The sequence below is a fragment of the Monopterus albus genome, unplaced genomic scaffold (assembly GCF_001952655.1).
Source record: "Monopterus albus unplaced genomic scaffold, M_albus_1.0 scaffold196.1, whole genome shotgun sequence".
In the NCBI taxonomy this organism is placed as follows: Eukaryota; Metazoa; Chordata; class Actinopteri; order Synbranchiformes; family Synbranchidae; genus Monopterus; species Monopterus albus.
The window spans coordinates 464186-471590 of NW_018128076.1; the positions used below are offsets into that span (position 1 = coordinate 464186).

General features: G+C 43.2%; 1 long non-coding RNA gene across 1 annotated transcript; it reads right to left on the minus strand.

The window, feature by feature from the left end:
- Positions 1 to 401: 401 nt before the first annotated feature.
- Positions 402 to 3338, minus strand: LOC109970387 (uncharacterized). The gene is made up of 2 exons (XR_002276410.1): positions 3178 to 3338; positions 402 to 2756 (listed from the first exon to the last, which is right to left on the minus strand). It is a non-coding gene; the product is annotated as an uncharacterized LOC109970387 (long non-coding RNA).
- Between the last annotated feature and the right edge of the window lie 4067 nt (positions 3339 to 7405).

The following is a 7405-nucleotide window of genomic DNA, read 5'->3' on the forward strand; positions in this document are numbered from 1 at the left end:
AACAAGTGCTGGCTTCATCCTTAAATAGGGGCCACCTGATTCACACCTGTTATTTCACAAAATTGATGACCTCACTGATTGAATGCCACACTGCTATTTTTTTAACACACCCCTTTCAACTAATTGCCCAATTGCACAGCCTTAAGAGCGTGCATATCATGAATGCTGGGTCTTGTTTGCTTTCTGAGAATCTACTGCACCTACTGGTAACTTGTTTGCCATGTAGCAATAAAAAATATACTAAAAACCTGGATTATTCTGGTTAGTCACATTGTACTGCTATTATTTTCAACAATACTGTAGCTCCTTCTGGAGGAATAAAAGCTTTTACGCAACTTTGTTTTCACATATGCAGTAGAACGTCCCAACACCTGTCAACAGACTTTGACACACAAAAAAAATCACAGGAGTACCCCTTTAATCATTATTTCTTACTCAAACATTTTTTTAAATTCATTACACAGTTAGCCAAAACCCAAGTTAAGGAAGTGTATTGTTTTCAAATGTCCATTCAAACAATATGACCCGTGTGATGACCATGTCACTGTAATACAGTACTAGTTCCATTGCTATAGCCTTGCATATCAATCAGTGTTAGCATAGCAGCATTTACAAAAGTCATGCTGAGTGCTGAGGACAACAAAGGGTACATCTCAATTCCTTTACCTGTATCCACATTTCCCTCACTTGTCTTTTCCTTGCATCCAAGTCCCTCACACATGCATGGAAAAAGAAACCAAAAATATCTTGAGACATGAGATATCCTTTCCTCCACTCCCTAACCTGAAGCATACAATCACTAAGTGATAAACAGGTGCGTCAGTCCATAAAAGACTTCCACAAAGGATGGTCTCTCACTCATGTCTTGTCTAAGCAGCCTCCTCACTCCTCCCAACATCAGCAAGAGAACTGAAACATCCTAGAAGATGGTGCAGCGGTACAACTTCTGGGTCAAGAAAGGGTTGAGAAGTAAGGAATGATCAGTTAAGAGAACTGGGATGCACCTCTTCGTCACCCATCAACAATGTTGTCCTGTGCAGATCAATGAAATCATAAAACTGAAATGAATCAAGTGAGAGTCCAACAGGTGTAGGACTGACAGCAGGTGTCTCTTGTCTCTTTGAGTCCAGCTGTCTCCTTTTTGATATCACCACCACCATCATCATCATCCAGATAGGCCTTTAACTTTACAAAAGTTTATGATAATCATCTATTTTTATCTTACGTTTGTGGCAGAACATACAGTATAAGAACTTTTAACTTGTAACCCTCTAGACCCATTTTTTAACTCATACAAGTTTAACAACACAAAGGGTGATGAAACAAACGGAACATAATACAAGTCACTTGCATCTCCAAGAAAATGACATGAAAGCATTTTTTCTTCATTTAACAAACATTCAGCAAATGTAAAATTCAAACTTCAGGTCAGCGTCTGTTGCACAAAATGAAAGTACTGGATGTAAAACTTTAAACACTTACTAACAGCAAACAGCATATAAACTACAGCAGTCCCCAGAAACAGATGCTGATTGAGCCAAAGACATTTTCATTTTGGTGAAAAGTGTTAGATAATAAAACCATGCAAGTACATATGTACTTCAACACAGTCAGTGCAGTTCAGTCTACTGCTAATCTAAAACTGACAAAATAGCAGGATGTAATTTCTGTGGGTTATATTTTGCAGGTTGTGATAGCACCCAATACCTTAGTTGCACAAAAGGTTTGGACAGGAAGGAGTCATACCAGTATTGTCTAACTAGGTTTTAAGTATTCTGCAGTCATACACTGTTGTCACTGAATTTATATGTAGTGATTCAATAGATTTATAAACCCTATATCTTCTATTGAATTATACTGAGAAAAACATTATGCCGTCCCTAGTAAACTGGGAAAATAAATAACTTTTTACATTTTACCATTTAATGCTTTTGAAATTCTAATAAAACATTTTTCCTGTTTGGCTACCACATATTTGGGCAAAACTAGTAACTTAGCAAATCTGATCCTCTCTGGGCCTAGGCATGCCCTGGGAACTAATGTAATCTGTAAAAATGTATTCTTATTAATTATTTTACAAAATTTTAGTGCTTCATCTTTTTGCAAACACTACCTCAAACTCACATTCAAACAGAAATTAAATTAACCATTTTAAAGCAACGACCAATTCAATGCAAATACACTGACTCTCAAGTCTCTTTAAAATATACATGTACCACTTGAGTCCTGACCCAGAGTTTAAGAGACTAGCAACTACAATAAATGACACCAGAAAGTGCCATGGAGCTGATGCCCCACTGTCAGTGTTCACTGTCAATCCAAAGGCAAATTCTCTCTCTCTTTGCCACACTAGATGACTATGCAAAAGCAGACCGGGTAAAATGAATTGTTGTGGGGTAACACGTTGGTTATTATAGGATTTGTTGTTGAAGTAGCTCCTAGTGGCCAATAACCCAGTGGCTGTTTAGGATACAGAGCCTTTTTGTTCCCTCTCAGAGCGAGTCTCAGTCCAGTCTCAAATAATATGTGGTTGTTTCAGTAATTGAGCTAAACTGATTGTATAAATACCATGTGAAAAAGATGGGAATGAAGATGATGTAAGTCAGTAACTAGACAGGATTTCTTGTAATGTTCAGTATTGTGCTCATCAGTTTATCATTTCACTTTACAGTCATCCTGCTGCCCTCTGAAGATGAATGGAGGGGATCCAACGATGGCAACTGTTGTCCAGTGTTCATCATGAGCATGTGTATGCACTGGAAGAGAAAGATTTACTGTACAATTTCTAGCTGCAAATATCTGTTTATACATGTAGGGGAGTGTGCAGTGAGAGCCACTGTGTCAGCCACTGCAGATTCCAGTGGCAGCTACACTGAGTCCAATCCATCTGACTGGTAGATGTTTGGTGTCCCATGATGATGAAACTGTGCAGGCCTGGTAATGCTTATAACCCACTCTTACTTATAAAAAAGGGGTGCCACATGTTGCCCTAACCACAATAACAATTACTATGCCTCATAAGCAATAGGCAAGCAAAAGCGTTCTGTGCTGTGTACCTGTCAACTGTGCTCTTGCTTCTTGGAAGTGCCTTTGCTTGCCTATTGTTTATGAGTCTCTGTATGTTGTGCCCAGTTGAGCACACCTTCCTTCAGTGTGGGTACATTAGCTCCATCTTACCACTGACTCTGTGTTTGTGTTTTTCAGTGCTTCTCAGGGTCCCAGTTTGGTAATCTCTCCAGCATGGCTTTATGGTCCACACCCACACTGACCACCAGTCCTCCTTTGTTAACTGGTGTTCCACTGTAGTCAATGTCCTCTCCCTTTAGGGTTGTCATGTGGCCTCCTACAATCACATTACGCACACCAAAGGACCTCAGTCTCCTCAACAAGTGGAGGCGGCTCTGGCCCTTCCTGTACAGGGCATCTGTGTTGTTGCTCCAATCCAGCTTATTGTTGAGGTGGACACCCAGGTATTTAGAGGTGTCCACAATCTCAATATCTGAGCCCTGCAAGCTCACCGGCGTGGGTGCTGGTGATTTCCGCCGGGGGTCGATCACCATCTTTTTTGTCTTGGTGTTCAGAACCAGGTGATTTTTCTCACACCACTCCACAAAGTCAGTAACAACCCCCCTGTATTCCCCCTCATCCTACCCAGATATACATCCAATAATAGCAGTGTCATCTGAGAACTTTTGTAGATGACACTGGTGGGAATTGTACTTGAAGTCTGACGTGTAGAGGGCGAACAGAAAGGGGGGAAAGCACTGTCCCCTGGGGTGCCCCTGTGCTGCAGACTACCACATCCGACACACAGTCCTGCAGCCTTACGAACTGAGGTCTGTTTGTGAGGTAGTTAATGGTCCATGCGGACAGGTGTTGGTCCACACCTACCCCCTCTAACTTCCCCCTCAGCAGTGATGGCTAGATTGTGTTGAAAGCACTGGAGAAGTCAAAGAACATGACCCTCACAATACTTCCGGGGGACTCCAGGTGAGATAGGGCTCGATGCAGCATGTAGATAATAGCGTTGTCTACCCCAATGCCAGGTCGATATGCAAACTGCAACGGGTCCAGCGCTGGGCTCACTTGGGCACGGAGGTGGCCAAGGACAATCCTTTCCATGGTCTTCATCAGGTGGGAGGTCAGGGCAATGGGTCTGTAATGGTTTGGCTCCTTGGGATGAGTTATTTTAGGAACTGGGACCACACAGGATGTCTTCCACAGAACCGGAACTCTCTCCAGGCTAACACTCAGATTAAACATGTACAGGACCACTTCACTGAGCTGGTCTGCACACTCCCTGAGGACCCTGGGGCTGATGTGGTCAGGGCCTGTGGCCTTCCTGGCCTTAATCCTCCTTAACTTCCTGGTCCACTGTGAGGCTGAGGGGACGGGTGGGTCGTGACTGCTCAGGAGCTGTGGAATGTTGAGAAACCCCCATGACAGTGGGAGGAGTGGCAAGGTCTAGTTGAGGTGTGAGCAGCTGCGAGCAGACAACTGACCTGGGGAGGTGAGATTGGTGGGCTGGCTTGGTTGGAGTTGAGGACTTGGTAGAGTCAAATCTGTTAAAAAAGAGATTCAGTTCTTTTGCCCAGGCCTTGTCCCCCGCGACCTAGTCACCATCTCGACTTTTACCATGACCTGAGATGTGTTTCAGGCTTCTCCACACCTCACGAACGTTGTTATTTTCCATGCTCTGCTCCAGCTTCTTCCTGTAGCTAGCCTTGCACCTCCGGATCATGTACTTTAGTTCCCGCTGCACTCTGCTCAGCTCCTCCTTGTCCCCTGAGAGGAAAGCCCTCTTCTCATTTAGCAGTACTTTAACTCGGGGCTCACCCACGGCTTGTTGTTAGGAAAACACCATACTGTCCTGGATGGTACGGTATTTTCCACATGCAGGTACGCAGCGTGTCTCGGCGGAGGGATTTATGTACACCGTCACCACGATTACATGAGAGTATTCGCTGGGAATATAGTACGGCCGTGCACTGACAGCTAATAGTTCAATGTCTCTGCTACAGAATTTTTCCTTAACAGTAACATGTCCGGGATTGCACCATCTGTTATTTATGTACACAGCTAACCCCCCCCCCTTTACTTCTTACCGCTCTTTGCTGCGCTTCGATCTGCATGAACTACTTTGAATCCATGCAGGGAGACTACCGAATCAGAAATGTCCTTGTTCATCCAGGTCTCAGTGAAACACATAATGCTACTCTCACTGTACACCCTTTCCATTCTTGTTAGCACCGTTAGCTCATCCATCTTGTTGGAGAGAGACCGGACGTTTCCCATAATGACAGATGGTAGACATGGCTTGTACTTCCGTTTCCGCTCCCAGTGCTTTACTCCAGCCCTACAGCCTTACATTTTGCGTCGTGTCTCCATGGGAATCTCCAGCTTCTCAAGGCCAAGCTGCTGGTCTCGAGAGTGAACAATGGGGGCACTGCTCCCGGAGTCCCCCGACTCGGGAGCTCGCAAAAAAGTATAAAACATAATGTAAATGCAATAAAAAGTTGTACTCCTAGTAGCACTGCTCCACAGAGGCTTACAGAAGAAGTATAACAAAGCAAACATGGAAAGCACAGGAAAAAAAGCACAAGAAAACACAAAAGAGAATAAAACTGCTGGAACTCGCTGGCAATCTGCGCAGCGCTGGTACATGCCCAGAGAGCCCTCCCAGGGATGTTTTCCGGTCCTGCTGCTTTGCGGGGGTCAATCTTCTTCAGGACTGTGTGTACCTGGCCTGCTGAGACAGTTAATAGATGGGAGGTTGGGGGTTGGGTGGTCCAGGTGTGTGCATGCTTCCTTGCTGGAAGTCTCAAAGCGGGTGTAGAAGGTGTTGAAGTCATCCAGCAGGCTGTCTGTGGAGCTGATGATGCTGGTGGTGGGCTTGTAGTCTGTGATGTGCTGCAGGCCTTGCCACATTTGTCCAGAGTCAGCAGTAGAATACAGATGTGTGGTGAAATTAAACAGTTTGGTAATACAAATGAAGAAGAAGAAGAAAGCAATAAAAATGAAGATTTATTTCAGTCTAATTCAGTGTGCCAGCTAAGTCATAGTGTGGTATAACATAGGCAGCTCTCATACTGTTTACAGTGGGGCTGCATTACAATGACAAAATGTAATGAAGCAGAAAAAATATTACAAACTGACAAGATACTTTTGCTTAGACCTTCCCTTGACAAATCCTCACTCAATCCTTTAATCAAGTGTCCTAGTGTGCCAGAGAGCCAGCAGAAAACAAATTCACATAGAGATACTCCATCATACAGTAAACTGTGTCTAGCAATCAATTATTAGAATTTTATGTGGGCCCTCAGGCTGTCATCAAAGTAATGTTTGAAGCTGGTTTCTTAGTGTATGAATCAGTCAGGTGACTTATAAATACAATACAACACAACCAACTTATCAAAACTCTAATTATGTTTTCCGGTCCTGCTGCTTTGCGGGGGTCAATTTTCCTCAGGACTGTGTGTACCTGGCCTGGTGAGACAGCCATAAACACAACAGCAAGTGTAGCACAACTCAGTTGTCATGGAACCTGCCATAAACGTGTCACTGCAATTATTAAACTCTCACAGTTTTATTACATTTTGTCACATTTCAGTTAGGTTTAGGAAATAAAAACTACCTCACAGTAAATTAGTGAAGCCAAACTCACTGTCACAGTGGATATCTGCTTATAAATACTTAATATCCATCATATACCCTGTTCACCACCTCAGCTGCTAGTATAACTTTGTTAACAAAGTTAGATAGGGAGCTGTATGATGCTAACGCAAGTAGGCTGTTTTTTTAAGCAGTCTCACAGTGTCTGACCTAGTTACAACTGTCTTTTTTGCCACGCGGTATTAAGATGCAGAAAACCAAGTTGAAACAGCTGCTCATCTCCTCCTATTGTTTGTGTCATCAGCAGAGTCTGAAAGGAGTTTCAGCAGCCTCCGGAGGATGAAAACATGGCTATGCGGCACCATGACCCAAAACCGCCTCAAAAGTGTTGCTGTGTGCCATGTACATAAAGACAGGCTGAAGACAAGACAAGATAGGGTGAACAGAAAAATGATTGCTGATCAGTTTGTCTCTTGTAAGGAAAACAGCAAGAGCACTTTTGGTTCTTTTAATTGAACTGAGTGAAGGTTCAAATATCGTTCATATATTCAATGTAAAATGTCAGGCCAGTTGGTTTTCATGCCATGTTGGCAATATCCAGCATTTTTTATGCAATTGTAACCAACTGTAAACAATGCTTTAAGCATTGAACTTCATCAGTTTGTTGTATAGATGCTGATTCAGCATTTTCTAGTTCTTATTGTATGGATGCTGAGTCAGCATCCATACTATGTTATCCTGGTCTTTATTCTTCTTCTTCTTATTGTATGGATGCTGATTCAGCATCCATACA